The sequence below is a fragment of the Salvia hispanica genome, chromosome 1 (assembly GCF_029641045.1).
Source record: "Salvia hispanica isolate PSC_SH4W2 chromosome 1, Shi_PSC_v1, whole genome shotgun sequence".
NCBI lineage: Eukaryota > Viridiplantae > Streptophyta > Magnoliopsida > Lamiales > Lamiaceae > Salvia > Salvia hispanica.
The window spans coordinates 8664485-8683325 of record NC_142692.1 but is presented as its reverse complement, the minus strand read 5'-3'; the positions used below and the strand labels follow the sequence as shown (position 1 = coordinate 8683325).

General features: G+C 37.6%; 1 long non-coding RNA gene across 2 annotated transcripts; it reads left to right on the top strand.

Annotated features, from left to right (window-relative positions):
- The first annotated feature begins 3810 nt into the window (after positions 1 to 3810).
- On the top strand, positions 3811 to 9123 carry LOC125217811 (uncharacterized). 2 transcript variants are annotated; one of them, XR_016128720.1, is made up of 6 exons: positions 3811 to 4021; positions 4053 to 4154; positions 5418 to 5483; positions 6444 to 6510; positions 6591 to 6662; positions 8498 to 9123. It is a non-coding gene; the product is annotated as an uncharacterized LOC125217811 (long non-coding RNA). The 2 variants fall into 2 exon arrangements; XR_007175818.2 differs by lacking the exon at positions 4053 to 4154.
- The last annotated feature ends 9718 nt before the right edge of the window (positions 9124 to 18841 follow it).

The following is an 18841-nucleotide window of genomic DNA, read 5'->3' as shown; positions in this document are numbered from 1 at the left end:
AAGTGGCTGACCACCGGAAAATAACCATGGATGGCGAACCCGAGCTAACGATGGAGCTGTGCGGGACAATGGTGGTGAGGGGCTGCGGTCGGAGGAGGAAAAGAGGCGGAAATAGAGAGGCCAAACTGGATTTTGGGTGAGGAACGACGACGATTCGCTGCCGTGCTGGACGAAGGTGCTAGGATCCTGAAGTTTGGGACTGGCCGTGAGAGAGAAGAATTTGGACGGAGGGTGCGAGCCAGCCGACGTCGCCCGCCAGCCAGAACATGGCAGCAAACGAGAAAGAGACAGAAGGAGAGAAACATCACTGGCCGACGTAGATTAATGGCTTGGGTTTCTACCGTGGCTCACAAAATTCTTGTGATTCACTCTGATGTTGGTTCGAACGTTGGATGGGTTTCTCCCATGGTTTCTACGATATGAATATGGTTCTAAAATCTGAACGAGAGTTTCCTTGTTTTTCTTTTCTTGTCGATGAAAAATTTGGGCACAGATGTTCTTGTGTGTTAGACAAATTTTTCTCTTCGACATTTGTTCAAATAGTTAAACTGATATTTCTCCTTGATTCTTTGAGACACCTATTTTTCTTCTTCAATTTCTTGTTGATGAAAGATATGACAGAGATGATTTTGTTGTATTCCAAATTTTCTTTTTGATTTTTTCCATTCAAATGGTTCAAATGATTATTCTCTTTATTCTCTAAAGTACTGATGGTATTGTGTTGTGGTTGATATGAACATATTTGATTTTAAAAAAAAACTACTCTTAAAATGATTCTGATTTTGGATTCACAATGGGTTTTGCTTTGCTTCTTTATGCATTTTTCTTTCTTTCATACAAGATTAATTACACATACTACACAATTTAAAAGAAAGGTAATTATGTCGGTCCATGTGTTATCTAATACATGAGTTTAGATAATATCTAGTCTACCAAACAACAACGTAAAAACTTTATCTGACCATATATTAACACAAAGGTCATATTACTTATCTTAGTTTTCATATCTTGGTATATCCCACCTTTCTTATCAAACGGACCCTTATTCTACTTTTTTAGTTTCACAAGGTCTTCCTTTTGACAGTTGGAGGACTAACTCTCATTTCAACTATCAGGAGACTAACTAAATAGATTGCTCTATTAGAGATCGAACCTCTGACCTATAGGCTATAACTATAAGGGATGAGATGATGGACACCACACGAATCATGTGGGCTCAAATTTAATGGGATATAATGCCTATGTAGGTAAGATTATAATAATTCACGATTTGACTCATATAATTATGTGTAATTTAATTTATAATCTATTAGTACTAATTATTTTTATTCTATTCCCTTGCATATTAATTAGGTCATTAAAGCATACATGCATAATGCAAATAGTTTATATATCAATTGGATGGTAAATGAAAGCCCAACGAAAGCAATTAACTTCGGTCCACGGCCCAATAAAGCCGGGCATTAGGTCCACTCCAAATGGCCGTGTCAGAAAAAAGGATAATAGCTATTTAAATGAAATTTGATTAAATTTTGGTATATCCTATTAACTGAAAAATTAAATTATAAAGTTTTAACTTTCCTTAGCCCTATTAATATACAAATCAGCGTCTTTTGGTGATTTTAAAAACGATAATATTTCAATAAAATAAAAAGATAAAAGAAGAAAATAAAGGAATATAAAAGAAAAAAAAAATATTTTTTGTGCAGCACGTCGATTTGAATATTGTGAAAAGATGACATCTTGTACATGAATGAGATAATGGAGGAAAATTAAAACTTTGTAATAAATTCCAATTTCAAAATTCATGTAACAAACCAGAATTTGATCAAACCTATTGATTTAAATGACTATTATCCCTTGAAAAAACTAGTCAAATAAAATAAAATATGTGAGCAACATTTACTAAGAATTATCAAAATAAATATAAATTGAATTACTATATATTTTTAAAAAATACAAAAAATTGAGATACAAAGTTCAATGAATCCTAAAAATTTTAGAGCACTAGCAATAAGGCCCTTCCCACCGCCTTGGGGGACGGCGGTCGGTAAGGGCTTTATTGCAACCGTTGAGCCGTCCCGAGGAGAGAGAGAGAGAGAAGGAGGGGGGAGGCGAGAGCACGGGCATGCCCGAGAGCGGGACGATGCCTATTGCGCGCCGGCCGCCGAGTCGTCCCAATTTTTCATTTTTCATTTAAAAAAAAATTATTTCAGCTCTTCGTTTTTTTTAATACTTTGATAAACACGAACAATTCAAATGAATTAAATTGGAAGTCTTTTAGAAAGACTATTAAAAATGATGCTAATATGACAGGAGCAATTTTCGAGATGATGCGGAAAGTACATAGCTATTGCTAAAAGTGTCCACAATAAGGCGGAACAGTCACGCAACAGCCACAAAAACTTGTCCAGCCCAATAATAGCCACGCCACAACCACAAATCATATTATTTTATCAATTATTGGTATATTTTAATTTGACTAGAATAAAAATTTATCGAACGAAAATGATTAGACAAAAAAAAATCAATTAATTTGTTTTAAATTATTAAACTAAATCTTTGTTGTATAATAAATATTGAAAAATTATATAACGAACATTATCTAAAAATACTTAAAACAACACCGACGTTGCTCATATCACGATGGGCCCACTCCTCTACGTGCCCAGAGCTCTTCCACCATATCGGCCTGGAGCTGGAGATGTTCTCCTTCCCTGCAACATATCGGTGAAAGCTTAGAGAAAGTATTCATTACTATGTGATACATCCATTTGCAGGGGCGCGGTGGAAACAACGTGACTTGAACTGGCACCATCATCCGATGCCCAATGCACTGCATCCGGTCCTTCATCATTTATTATCATGTTATGCAATACGATACATGCATATATGATATCAGTGACATCGTGTCAAGCACTGTATAATGCCCCATCGTGTTTGGAGCACACCAAAAGCTCATTCAACATCCTTCCTCGCACCCTCTTGATGTTGCGTGAAGTAAGCTTTCTTTGGACCAACTGGATATCAGATCGTCTTCACATATACGGGCCGTCGAGGGTGTATCTCATCTACCAAATAGTAGGCCCTATTGTACTGCCTGCCGTTGGCCACGAAGCTAATTTTTGGACCCTCACCCCAATACTGCTCATTGAAGAGCGGCGACAACTGCAAAATGTTGATGTCGTTATTAGACCCTGCAATACCGAAATACGTATGCCAAATCAGCAATCGGTAGTCAGCCACAACTTCCAGGATCATCGACGGGTGTTTTCTTTTGAAGCCAGTACTGAACTGAACTGTCCTTTCCACGCCACCGGGCAGTTCCTCTGTTTCCAGTGCATGCAATTGATGCTACCCATCATCCCTATAAAACCGTGCACCCTCTATGCATATCTAGCAGTATCTGGCAGTCGGTGGCGGTTGGCTTTCGTAGATACTCTGCACCGAAGATGGCCCTGATGCCCCTACAAAACTGTCTCAGAACATCCATGCACTACAAAAAATGCGCTATTTACCGACGGAATTACCGATATACACAACTCCCTCGGTGATTACCGACGGAATACCTAGGCAATCAGCCGTCGGTAATTTTCTCTATTTTTTTAATGGAATTTTTATTGTACACGGAATGTATACAGCGATGTAGTATTTTTTTTCTTTATTTTTTAATGTAAAGCCATCACCGACCGCATTGATCTGTCGGTAATCTTAAGAATTAATTTAAATATTCCAATACACAATAAGAGAATTAAATAATCTTAAGAATTAAATTAAATAATCTTAAGAATTAAATTAAATAATCCAAAACACAATCGTTTGCTGAAGTCATTCATTCTTCTGCATCGCCGAGCTACACCAGTGCCGTCGCCGAGCTGCAGCCTGCGCCGTCAACGAGCTACAGCCATCGCCGCCGCTGACCTACAGCCACCGCCGTCTCCTCCCCTCAAATCGGCGGCATTCTGTTTTCTCGACTCCACCCTTGTCCACAGCTCTAACCTACAATTTTTGAAGAATTAAGGTGAGAGGGAATTCAAATATTGCAAGTGTAGGTTGGATTTGGGGGAATTGGTTGAGTTTTTCTTAAATTGGATTTGCTTGGGTTCATTTGAGCGCTCTCTTCCACCACTCTTTTACTTCACATTTTCACAGAGGTATTACTCTTCATTCTTCTCCTTTTACATGTTATGATATAATAAGGGTTTTTTCTACTTAATATTATCAATATATTTAGGGAGTTTTTGTAATGTGTTAGCAGAATTAATTGTGAGTGGATATGTATGCCATCACTGGTCTTCTAATTGTGAGGTGATATGTAATGTGTTAGCAAAAAATTTGCTCTATTAGAAATTTGCTTTACATTTAGCTGATCTATTTTGATGGAACTCGAGTCTGTTTAGATACCATTGCTGTTGTTTAGATACCATTGCTGCTAGGATCATGTGCTTCCTCTACCTTCATTTGTTTAGACTTATATGATTCATATCTCCATTTTTTAATTTTATATCACATGTTTAATTGTGGCATATTTTGGATTATGGAAGTTGGGCAACTAATAGTTGATACAAAACACATACGAATGATATGACATGAAGAGCATAAATATTATATTGGAACAGAATGTAAAATTGTTTTGCATAGTCTGAGATTTCCTAATATATGGCAATGGACATAGATGTTTTCTTCTAGTTGCACTTTTATGAATCCAAGAGCTATGCACGATTCAATGGCCATTAAGGTTGCCTAGGACGTGATATCTGCAGTGAGACTGTTACATGTGATGGAGTTTTGGAATGTACTACTTAGACTAAAGTTTCTTTGTCCATGGCTAGTCTTGATGTTGGCCATTGTGTTATAGTTATAGGAACAAATATTTTGCCATCATATGAGTCAATATTACCTTCTTATTGGATTTAGTCAGAAATATGTTAAGTGTATCAGCTGTGATCTCTTGTTAAGTCGATCAGCTGTGATGACTGCCTTGTACCAGTAATTCTAGTTGTGATTTTATTTTCTTTTCCATACAGAAATGTTAATTAAAACACATCAGATCTCCATGCTATAAAATGCTGAGAAATTGATCTATAAAGTGCTCCTTGTCCTGTGTTGCATCATTGGATTAGTTAGTCATTCATCTTGTAGCATCATTTTTTAAACAAGGACATGTGAATCTTTGGGACTATCCTGTTATTTTTTCTTGATCCAATGCTTGCTTATGGTTAATGACAACTTTTTACTACTGAAGAAAAGATAGTAGAATGCAACGCTTTCGAAGCCTATAAAGTCTGTAAAGTCGTCTTCCAAATAAATGGAAAAACACATGAATTAATAGATGTATACATATGTTAAAAGGTCATCAAAATTGAGTTCAACTAGCAACACATTTCTATTTACTATTTATTCTTATTTGGTTACAGCTCATTCAAGAAAACAGAAAAAGAAATGGGCGTTAAACTGAGACAGAAGACCATCTAGATCAAACGGTATAGTCATCTTATCTGAGCAGTTATGGCTATAAAAGGTGCACACAAGATTTTGTGATATCTTAGGTAAAAGAATATTTAGTCTTACAAACCACCCAACCACTACATGCTCTATCCATATTTATTTTGCTGCAATGCAATTTATTTTTAAGTATCAGTAATCAGTCCAATGATTTGAAACATGCTAAGCAATTTAATTTATCAATAATGTTTCTATTTTTCAGTTTTGTTGTTACCTCTTCTATTTTTGCTTGTGGAATTGATCATTTTGTTTGTTCTCTTCTTTCTCAATCATCTTTAATCTGCATCTATGTACTTGAAACCTGCATAATGTCAGAAACTATTCGTTACTCATGTACTGTTTTGACTTTAAATTTTTGTATGCAGTTCATCTGCTTGAAAGAAGTTAACCATGCCTCTGTGATCAATGTTCGTTGCATACGTGCTTACTATGTTGCATTGCTATGTTCGGATTGTTTGTTTCACCAAAATTAACCATGCCTCTGTGATCAATGTTTGTAAAGTTATATGTTTTCTGATTCCTAAAAATTTTTATTTTCCTCATCAAATGACACATGATTTTACAAACACCAAAATGACCATTACCATTTAAATATCCATATAGCTTTACAATCTCCTCAGCTGTACTTTCCATGCTGGAGCATTCCACCTGAAACACTACTGCACATGTGCAAATATACTATATTAAAACTAACACTTATATTCTAATGCCTTTCACAGAGTTCTTTTCATTTTCATTTCTTTTAGAATGAAGCTGGTCTGCAGTACAATATTTTATTAAGTTGCACGAACAGTTTCAAATTTAGTTAATTCTTTGCAAAACAATTTTATCAGTTTATGATATTCAAGTTCTCTTGAAGCAAGTTCAATATAGTTTCAGTTTAGGTCATACGTATTGATATGCACTGATTCTCTTTTCCCTCTTGTTGATTCATGCAGATGTTAATGCTTTGGTCTCACTGATTTCTCACATTATCAAATAGATGATCTATTTCATGGTGATGAGGTATTCTAAAAGGTTATCACAAGCTTGTGAACTAAGTATAATTAGGGCATGTGTAATGATTAATCACCATTTTTTTGCAGTTGTCTCTTATTCAACGAGCGGAGCTAGGAGATTTATAGCTTGGAGTTGAAGAGAAGAATTTAGCTCCAAGGGTAAGCCGCTTTCCTTTTATTTTCTCTTATTCATGGTCATGCCTACACTCATTTGTTTAGGAGCATCCCTTAGTGTTAGAAATTGGTGGCTAGGCTTGGGGTGGAGCTTTCCTAGCTCCATCGACTTGTTGTTAAGGTGAAGCGAGTGGTATAGTATGTGATATTGTTGTGTTATTGTATGATATGTGAAGATGATTTTATGTTTTGATGAGTAAATAAGCTGGATTTTCAATTAGGAATTATAACAATGAGTGGAAATCGTCAGTAGATGTATAGACGTATACTTCCTCATGGTGAATTTAATCCAGAATTTTTGGAGGGACTGACAATTTCATCAAGTTTGCAAGTAGTAAACCTGCATATATGGATGGAGATAAAATCAGATGTGCCTGTAAAAAAATGTGATAACAAGTGCTTTAGAGACACATATGAAGTTGAGTATCATATTTCTAGGTTTGGTTTCGTAAAGAATTACCACATATGGAGGTTTCACGGTGAAAGATCAATAGAACCATCTGAAAACACAGTCGAATCAGAATCAGAATCGGAATCAGCTGGAAACATCGAAATGGATTTTGAAATTGGAGCACCTAGCACCTACCACACAATGGTATTAGACGTTGGTGGTCCTCAATTTAACAATAAGGAGGCAGAAGAGCCACCAAATCCTAATGCCCAACAGCTTTATGATATGTTGGATGCAGCTGATAATGAATTGTGGTCTGGTTGTAGGAGACATTCACAATTGTCATTTGTGGTTGGACTAATGAGTCTTAAGGCAGAGTATCACTGGCCAGAGAGATGCTATGATCGGCTTACTGAGTTGATAAAAGAGGGGTTTCCTGATGGGGACTTATTACCTAATAGCTATTATAGCACCAAAAAGCTATTGCGTGGCATGGGATTACCCGTTGAAAAGATTGATTGTTGTCCAAATAACTGTAGGAACTTTTGGCGGAATGATAGTGAACTACATACGTGTAGATATTGTGTGACTTCACGTTTTAAGGAACAATCTGAAACCCACAAGAACATACAAGTGGCAGTGTCAAAGATGTATTACTTTCCTCTGACTCCTCGACTGCAAAGATTGTATGCATCTAAAGCCACAGCAGCAGAAATGCGCTGGCATGCTACATCTTGTCGAAATTCCCCCCTTATTAATATAGATGTTCTTTATAATAGATGGCAAGCTGGCTATATCTTTGGATTATCTTTATAATAGATGACAAGATGTGAAAACACAAGAAAAAAACAACATGGATCTATGATAGAATTTTTACCTCCCTCTCGATTAATAAAAGGATTTGTTGAGATATTTAGGGTTGGAAGAAGACTAATTAAGTCTAGTTTTGTATTGGATTTTTGCTTTGGGCTGGCCTGCATGAAGCATGGTGATAGGGTTTAGCTGCAAATTTGAGCTCTGAATGTATTCTGAGTTCTACATGAAACAAATTAAATTTGGTAATGAAAGAAAAGAAGAAAGAAAGGAAAAGTTATTGATGATATGGTTTTGTTATTGGAATTGCAGCAGTGCTGCATAACAACATAAGATATCTATTATTATCTGAAGTTGATTTCACAACATGGATATGAGATTACAAAGTTTGGTAACTTTTATCACAACACAAAAACTATCAAATCAGGGGTATAGGAGAGGTCAGGGGGTTGGGGGTCTGGTTTAAGGGGTAGGAGAGGTCAGGGGCATAGGAATGGAGAAGTTTGCATGAACAATTTGTTATATTGGTTATTTGTTATCAATTATTCAAGTAATATGTTTTTTGAGGTATAGTTCAATGTTTTAAGTTATGTGTACAATTTTTTTTATTATCTAGGTGAAGGTGCAAGCGATTGCAGCAACGAAGGGCGAAAATCCAAATTTGAGTGATCTCTTCATCAATGATGTTTGTGGAGGAAAGCTCGACCAGAAGAAGAGGATGTTCGGACAGGAAACTTAACACCTAACCTCGTGTTTTACACCTCGACAGAGTCCGCCAGAGCACAAACCTTGCGAGATGAATTGCGTGATGAATTAAGGGCTGAATTAAGAGGAGAAATTAGGGAGGAAATAAGGGGGGAATTTCGACAAGATTTAGATGCGCAAAGTGTGAAAATTTCAGCAATGGAGGAGAAGATGAACCGGATCTTGATGTCTCAACAATCCAATTTCTCACGACTCATTGATGATGATGGTTCACGGACTTGATACATATTGATGGAGGAGAAGATGAACCGGATCATGATGTCCCAACATTCCCATCTCTCACGACGCATTGATGATGATGCTTCACAAACTTAATACATATTTAATATAAACTTCCTATTTTGTGTTCTTTTTTATCCGTACTTTAGTTATGTTTAACTAATATACCTTTTATCTATCACATCTTCATTATTTTGGCTATTATTATTGGATTATTTTGGCTATTATAGGTGATTTGACTGTATAAATGAAAATAGGTGTCTCACTGTAAATTACAGAATTAATTTATAAAAAATACTTATTATTTACCGACGGAATTGGTTTAATTACCGACGGAAATAGTGGGAACTAGTTACCGACGGAATTGGTTTAATTACCGATGGAAATAGTGTGAACAAGAAATCGGTATTTACCGACGGATGTCGCACTTAATTTACCGACGGTAGAAATCGGTCAGAGAATCCGACGGGAAAAATTACCGACGGATTTGATCTATAGGTAAATATTACCGACGTGCAGTTTATGCACGGAAAATTTTGGTCGGTATTTCCGTCGGTAAGCACATTACCGACGGAATTTGGAGATTCACCGACGGAATATTCCGTCGGTAAACAGTGCATTTTTTGTACCGATGCTAGTCGTCTCACCCATATGTAGGTATTCGTCAAACATGTTAGCCGATCCGGCATATGCCAACTGCCTAATTGCAGCGGTGCACTTCTGCCAAGTCGATAGTCCGATCCGGCCGCTGGCATCACGTCAGAGGGTGAAGCACCTGTACTGCCCAACCAATGTCGTCGATATATGGAGGAAGAGCCGCTGCGACATTCTAAACTGCCGACAGAAAAGCTCTGGCGGATAACGGGGGTTTTCGGCAAAGTAGTCGAAAATCAGCCGCTAGTTAGCCCCCAACATGATCACGCTGGATTGTCCGCCGACGATGGATCGGGCGAGGGACCGCCGCCATCGCCACACGGAGTTTTCGACACAGAGTTTTAGAAAATAAAAAATTAGAAACGAAATATTCATAGTTGAGGCGGAACTTTTCGACATGGAGTTTTAGAAATGAATGGTTGGTGTGTTAAATAGATGAGTGAACTACAAAAATAGTCCCTGGACTATGCATTTATCTCTCCAGACAACCCTGGACTTTAAAAATATCCCCAGACAACCCTGGACTAAGCCTTTATCTCAAAATTGGTCCTTTTTCACTGTTTCGTACCGAAACTACCCTTTTAGGGCTTTGGGCATTTTCGGAAGTTCAAAAAAATCACTTTTTCAGATGTCAGCACATTTAATGGGATGTTGCAGGTTGTCTCATTATATTAATAACTCCCTCATTCTCTCTCTCACCTTCTCTCCTCCATCTCTCTCTTCTCATCCCTTCTTCTTCCTCCCCTCCCCTTCCTTTCTTCTGCAACAGTCGAGAAAACATCTCGACTCAAGAAAGAAATCAAAATGGAATGTTGTATCCCTTTTGCGAGCAAAAGGGTAAGGTTGTTTGGAGGCTGCAAGTATTTTCGCTGGTGTCATCCACCCTAACTGTGTGGATTTTGAAGGCTGCAATTACTTGGTTGAGCATGGTGGGAGTGAAGACGAAGTTGGAATAGAAGACGAAGTTGATTCTGAAGTATCTATCTCCTCCATATCTCTCTGACCTTCTCTCCTCCATCTCATCTCATCTCATCTCTCTTATTCTGCAAAAGTCGACGCAACATCTCGTCTGAAATGGATTATTGCGAGAAAAATGGCAAAGGATTAATTTTGGTGGTGTTATCCGAATTGTGTAGATTTTAATTTGGTTTGGCAGATTTGGCGCGAAGGTTGGGTGGGGGAGAGGCCGGACGAAGTTGATTTGTTAGATAGACTGCAGTTAGTGAGTTTTGGGCAAATTTTTTATTGCCGTGAATTTTATTTGATTATATTTTGTAAGTTGTAAGTTAGGAATTTTATTAATTTTGAAGGTTTGAAGGTTGTGATGTTGTAGTTTGGAGAATATGAAAATCACTCTGTGTTAAGTAGAAGTATGGAATAAGCATTTTCAGTCGAAATGTCCAAAATCTAGTTTCCTTTGCATTTTGGGGCCGCTCTAACCTTGCAAAGATACTTCTCAGCTTTTCTTTAGACTATTTTCCACCAATGTGTGTGTTTGAATTTCTGTTTTTCTCCATTTTGTTGTGTTTAGGCGTATGTATTGGGTTGTGTAGGTGTTTGTATTGGTTGATAATGTAGGGTTCAATGAGTTGAATGAGTTCGTTGGAAGTTGGATGATTTGAACGCGTATTTGGATGATCATTGGGTACCGATCGAATTGAATTACACATATCATATACAATACTAATATCAGTTCGAAACTAATATCATATTTGGTTTGGAAAATAATATCATCTTTATTAATTAATATCACATGTGGTTTGGAAAACAATATCATCTTTATTAATTAATATCACATGTGGTTTAGAAAATAATATCATCTTTAGAACAAAGGGTAATTGTAATATCATATTTGGTCACATTCTTAGAGAATAATATCATCTTTGGTACTAATATCTGAAGATTGCAAACACTACTACACAAAACAATATCATACTGCATACAAATAGTAATCTGGCCATAGTGGATATGCATGCAATCTCGCAATAATCCATTTCATAAAATATGCATGCAATCCCACAAAATGATATCAGGTTCAAAAGACAAAGGTTTAAGTACATCAGTACTACTAAGTTATGCATGCAATCCTACATAAATGCATACCAAAATCATCATCAGTCTGCACATCTCTTCCTATTCCATGGGCAAAAACAAACAAAAAGGAGTTGCAACCCACATAGTGAAGGTTAGAAACATAGACTGTATGTGATTTACACCAACAAAACCATAAAGTTTCAATATTTGTAATGCCATTCACCAAATACACCATTTGCAAGGCCAATTCAATCAGCCGTCTTGCGACGACCACATCTCTGAGCTTTCCGAACACGGCTCGGCCCAGCAGTCGTCTCCGTAGTAGGGCGAGGAGGTCGGTCCCTCTGCGCGTCTTGCTCCTGACTCCCACGCACACTTGATTGAGCACTTGCATGACTACGTTGGCTGTTGGGTACTGAAGGGTCGTTCTGGCAAGTCCGCCTATTATGCCCAATCTGTCCACACCGGCCGCATGAGAGCACTGCAGTTCTTTGTAGCGATTCAACTCCATTCTCATGAAGACGTACCTGTCAGGAAATCAAACTTGCATCCGTAATCAACGTTGAACAACACAAATGTGATACATGTAATCTGAAAAAGATGTGTTACCTGAGGCTGTTCTCTCCTCAGTTTCCTTGGGCGACCACGTTGCGTTTTTGTGTTCGGAGGGTCCAGCTCAAAACCAACCTCCGAAGACCTCGACCAGTTTTCCATACCGTTGATAGGGTACAAGACATGCTCATATAGTGCTGCCATGCTGGACCTCGAGTAATATGGTGAAACATAATCAGTCAGAGGGTGTTTACACTTGAGTATGGATGTTGCTGCATGCACGCATGGGATCCCACTGATTTGCCAAAGCCTACACGTGCATGACATATTAGGCATGTTCACCACAAACTGACCAGCAGGGCCTGAGACCTGGTATTCATTTTCCCCATTCCACAATGCTCTCCAAGAGGTAGAGTTGGATGCCGCCTTATCAAGAAGCTCTTTTATGACAGGTGGGACAAGGTAGTTGTAGTTCTTTACCCACTGACCTCTTATCTGGATGCGCTCCAGTTGGTTTGTTCTAATTTCTTCCAACAACGTCAGAATGGGTTTTTCACGAGGCTCGACGATCTTAGCATTAAGCGTCTCACACATATTATTCAGCTGTAGAATAATGTCGACATTAGACAGTTTTGACTCCAGATTCAATACCCAAAACAGTGTTATATAAACTAAACGTGTGTTATTGACTTAAAAGTTGTTCACTTGCGTATCACATTTAGCATGTCCAGAGAAGTACGCCTTAACCCACTTTTCCTTCGGAGCCGCACCCAACAAATGCTGATAAGCAGCCTCGTTGTACACCCGAAGTTCATCCATATTCCTCTCGTAAACCTCCACAGATGTGCTTTCAGATACTTGCCACATCCTTTTCTTCTTAAAGTTGTTGTACATATGTTTTAAACAGAACCTGTGCTCACTCTGAGGATACTTTTCAGCAATTATCTTAGACAAACCCTGTCCAGAGAAAAATTAGAGTAGTTACCTATCAAGTTGTACAGAAACGCAATTATTTTCAGTTATGGTACTTACCTTCTGTTGATCAGACATGAATACATATCGAGGCCCGTTTTCTGATAGCTGCAAGTCGTCGTCCAGATGATCTAGAAACCATTTCCATTGCTCATAGCTTTCAGTTTCACAGACAGACCAAGCAATTGGCCACCAACCATTATTCTGATCAATCCCGATGGCAGTCAAAATCTGTCCCTTATACGACCCTCGCAAAAAACATGCGTCAAGGAAGATGATAGGTCGACAGAACCGTTTCCATCCGATCTTCAGTGGCCCTAGGCAGATATAAATTCTAAGGAATCTCGGACTAGAGGTTGGTGTGCGTCTAAAATTCTCATAGTGTATCTGAACAATGGAGCCGGGATGCGTTCGAAGCAGCTCATTCTTGTAGTAGAAGAGCTTCTTGTATTGCTTGTCAATGCTCCCAAATATTCCTTCGAGCGCGTGTCTCTTAGCCCTGTAGGCCTTCATCCGACTAAGTTTGGAACCAAACTGCTCATCAACACATTGTCTGATTGCAACCAATGGAATCAGAAAATTTGCCTTGATCTTCTCAGTGAACTATTTCCCCAACCACTTAGACATGATCCATTTTTTTTCTTGAACCTCTGAACAAGTGTGAATATGCCTCATGTTCAAAGTATGCACAACGTAGTCCCCATTTTTTTCCTTATGTAGGTACACAAACCAACTGCACTCACCATCAGCCCCACGGCACACGGCTTTCAACCTTGTATCATCATTAACTTTGATATGAATAGGCCTCTTTGACATCACGTCGTACTGTTGGAGGACCTCTCTAAAGAAGTCTCTGCTGCCGAAGATATCTCCAGCACTAAATTGTGGCAGGTCATCAGTGAGTACAAACGGCCGATTAATCACGACAGTACGCCTCCTAGGTCCTTCATCTTCGGAATATACATCCCTCACCTCGGCATTGGCCACATCCTCAAGCATGTCAGCCTCATCAGCCAGCCGTCGGTCATCACCTTTGTTCACATCAACCACAAGGGAGAATGTGCTGGCTGCGATCTTCTCTCTTGCGGCTTGCTGAGCCTGGCGTTGCCTTTGGATTTCATCGTAGAATGACGAAAACAATTGTTCATCACGGCACATGCTTGCCAGAGAAATGAACTGGTCCAAGTCTTCGCAGTCATCATCACTATGCATATCAAAACCCTCGTTATGCAGAGGGCAGTCGCCAAGGTCTTCGTCGTCGACGTCGTCGCCCTCAACCTGACCGGCTTGCAAATTTATATTTCCTACATTGTTCACAAACTCCTCAGCAGCAGCCCCGACCTGGTTTGCCTCTGTGCTAAACTCCTCAACAGCAACCGAAGTTGTGGTTGCTCCACCTGGTCCACCCAGGTTGAGATCTGTGTTAATATCCCCAACATCAGGCCAATGTGCAGTTTCTCCCACCTTGTTCTCCAAATCCATCTCATTTAGCCGCCCAAGATACTCCTCAAACACAGCAGCTGCTTCACCAAAGTCGGGCACAAACTGTCTTTCACGGTGTGAATGAAATGCCCCGTAATCTTCCAAACCATCCATAATTGGCATGTAAACATCATCCTCTATATGTGCATTACCAACTATTTCCTGTTCAACTGCTTCACAAACACCTGAAGTTGGATGCAAAGTGAAACAAAATGCTGCATTAACAAAACCACAACAAATCTCCTATCTCTTCCTCAAAATAAATACAAAATAATATCAAAATCAGAATGAATACAAACTAATATCAAAATAAATACAAATCCACACAACATAATATCAGAATCAGTATGCATGAAAACTAACATCAAAACTACATTCAACTGAAACCTTGAACTCGATATCATACGTACACAAGTAACAGTACCTCATCAAATGCATGTTGAACCTCATCTCCAACTGAACAGTATAGATGAGCTTGTATTCCTCCCCATCCAAGCAATGTCTCAACCTACATCATGCATACAATATGATCAACTCATATACAATTTCATCATCTCATATACAATATGATCAACTCATATACAATTTCAATCAAGTCAGTTTGTCTGCTTTGTAACTCAGCAACCATGACAGCTATGTGAATGTAATCTATTCAACACTAAAGTCTCAAAACCAAGGACAAACAGTAAATTATCTCATCAACATGAGACACAGCTACATCAGATGCAGAATGAACTTCATCACCTTGTTCAACTGCTTTAGCTTGCTGCAAAGTGAAGTTATTTGAATTTGAATTAATTTGTTAACGTACATCAAATCTCCTCTCTTCTCCTCAAAACCAACAAAACATAATAGCAAAATCAATATGCATGAAAACTAATATCAATGACAGAACCTCATCGTCTTTAGATTGTGCTACATCAATTGCTGCAGTTTGGACTTCATCAACTACAGATTGAACCTCATCTCCAACTACATGTCCAACTTCATCTTCTAATCTTCCCACATCAAGCACGGTCTCAACCTACAACACACATCTCCAAAGTTGTAATTATGCAAGCATAGCATATCATCTGGTATTCAATTCAATCCAAATGTAAAATCTCAATATCAATGCAAGTACCTCAGGTATGTCAAATGCAGTATGGAGGTGGCCAGCTAGGGCCAGCACCATCGTTGTTCCTCGTATTTTCACTCGACCCAGCACCATCGTCGTTCTTCTTCTTTCATCCCCTTTTTTCGGCGGCATCACGATCACGGTGTCGTCCCCTTCGACGATACGACTTTCTGAGTGTGGGCACCGGTGATTTACTTGCTCAACAGTCACGACACAAAGGAGTAACAGTCGGAGGATGAAGGGTAGCAGGTGAGAGAGCGAAGTGAGAGAGCGAGGTGAGAGAGTGAGCTGAGAGGGAAAATGAAGAGTTGGTGTGAGGGAAGGAAGATGAAAGGTTCAAATTGGTGGGAAGATGGAAGGGTTTCTCGGAAGTCACTAACATTTGTCTCTCTCTCTCTCTCTCTACGTGGCAGCACCCCGTTACTCCGTTCCTGAAATTATATATGTGTATATTTGATAGTACATGCAAATCCGGGTGAGGCTGACAGATTGAAAAAGTTCAAATTTTCAACAGTCTACAATATACAGTACTCTACTAGGGACTGCAATTGATATTTCTTCAAACCCAATATGATATTAAAATTTGGGACTACATTGGATATAACTATCAGGTATCAAATATGATATTATTTATTGCTTATTGTCCTAGTACTTCATATGATATTATTTGTGTTGATTACGTCGAGTACTACATCCGATATTATTTCAACAAGATGCATTTCAGTAACATCTCTAGCCCATTCTCATACTAGTGAACTGTTTTTTTTTCGATCGTATCCATTTCATACCCATCGAAGAAAAACCCATTCATTCATGCCATGGTTAGTTTCATTACTCAATTTAGAAATCAAAATCAAATTACATTGATTTGAACACTACAATTCTTCTCCAACTTTCACGAACTACGTCACCAATTTTTTTTCAACAAACTGCAATCACAATTATCTGAAACAAATGTGAAACTTCAAAAATTAATACTCAGTACTTAGAAAACATACATCAAAATCAAATTATATTAATTTGGAACACTACAATTCTTCCCAAGTTTCACGCACTACTTCACCAAAATTTTTTCCCACAAACTGCAATCTACGGGTGAAAGCCTACTTCATCAAACTCACCATAATGGCTACAAACGAAACAATCAACGAAAACCCCAACAAATAACACCAAAATATAATCTTTAACTTTACTTCCACCTTCAACACGATTTGGAGATAATTCAGAATCAACTTCATCTTGTTTTCCAACTTCGTCTTCACGGCCACCATGCTCAACCAAGTAATTGCAGCCTTCAAAATCCACACACTTGGGATGACACCACCGAAAATACTTGCAGCCTTCAATCTTGCCCTTTTTCTCGTGAACGAAATACAACATTCCATTAGATTCCTTTATTGGATCAACAACGATTTTGAGAATCGCTCTTTGCCGGCACAAACAATTTTCGTACTCAAATCGGAGCCACCTACAACCAGTCCCGCCTCCTCCATCAATCGATTTTGTAAACGACAGCGAAGACATTTTGATTTCTTTCTTGAGTCGAGATGTTTTCTCGACTTTTGCAGAAGAAAGAAAGGGGAGGAAGAAGAAGGGAATAGAAGAGAGATGGAGGAGAGAAGGTGAGAGAAAAAATGAGAGAGAGAGAGAGAAAGATATCTGCATTAATATAATGAGACAACCTGCACATCTCATTAAATGTGTTGACATCTGAAAAAGTGATTTTTTTGAACTTACGAAAATGCCCAAAGCCCTAAAAGGGTAGTTTCTGTACGAAACAGTGAAAAATGACCAATTTTGAGATAAAGGCTTAGTCCAGGGTTGTCTGAGGATATTTTTAAAGTCCAGGGTTGTCTGGCGATAAATGCATAGTCCAGGGACTATTTTTGTAGTTCACTCTAAATAGATAGATAAAAAAAAATAAAAGAGAGGAAAAGGTAGAGAGAATGAAGTATAAAGTGAATAAAGTAGAAAGAATAAAGTAAGAGAGAGTAAAAGTAAGAAAGAGGAAAAAGTTACCATATAAGGATATGACTCAACTATGAAGAAACTTCCCGAAATGGTAAAATGACTCAACTATGAAGAAACGAAGGGAGTATTGGTGAGGCACACCAAATCATTATGCCACCATGGTATGAAAGGACCATGAAATTTTTAGTATGTACAATAGGCATCAGGATATTTTGATTATTTAAAAATTTATTTTAGGTCAATAAAATGTAAATCTAGAAAACTATAATACGCCTATACCTACCCATACATTTTGTAAGACATCAAACTTTTCACAACTTTTTTATACAATAAAAATCATAAATATTGGAAGCTTCGTACCTACAGCATATACCATATAATGCAAACTTATTCATATTTCTCTTTTCCATATGTTTATATTTTAATTTGAATCTATTATATCTTTGGAAAATTCACCTAGTATGCTGGATGTAATTTCTCAGAATTATTTAGAGATGAATCCACTGGATAGATATTTTATTTAAATAACTCTGTATTTAGGTGAACAGACATATTGAAATTCATAACTTTTTGTTTAGATTCAATTATATAACCATAATATATTTTGTTTATTCACACATTTATTTAACTAAAATAATAAAAATAGAAAAAATATGTCAGTAATGTCAATAAGATCCAAAACATAGTAAGTACTAAACAATTAGCTCAAAACCAATCTTATTTGAGTTTTAGAGTAAAATATGGAGTACATCTCTAGATTTATCCTGAAACAAATTCAAATCACTTTTTAAAATTTTATAAATAAAAAAATATTAGTAGATAAATAATAGTATTTTTTTAAAATTTGAATTTTTAGAGTATATAATTAAAACAAATTAATGCTATTTAACGTGATATTTATACTAAATTAAATGGTATAGAGATGATTTAATGTAAGGTTAGACGTAAATGAGTATTAGTGTAAAACTAATTCAATAATCTTTATTAAGTGGATAAAGTAGAATGTTCTGGAACTTACCAGTTCCACAATAGGTAATTAATGATGTTAATTAAATGGGTAATGCTTTCGTAGTACTTTTAATGGAAAGTTCGCTAAAAAAGACTTAAATAAGGTGACTTAAATGGGTAAGGTGAGCCAATGATAGATTTTTATGTTTGGGAGAATTTGAATTTAAATTTAAATAAGTTAATTCC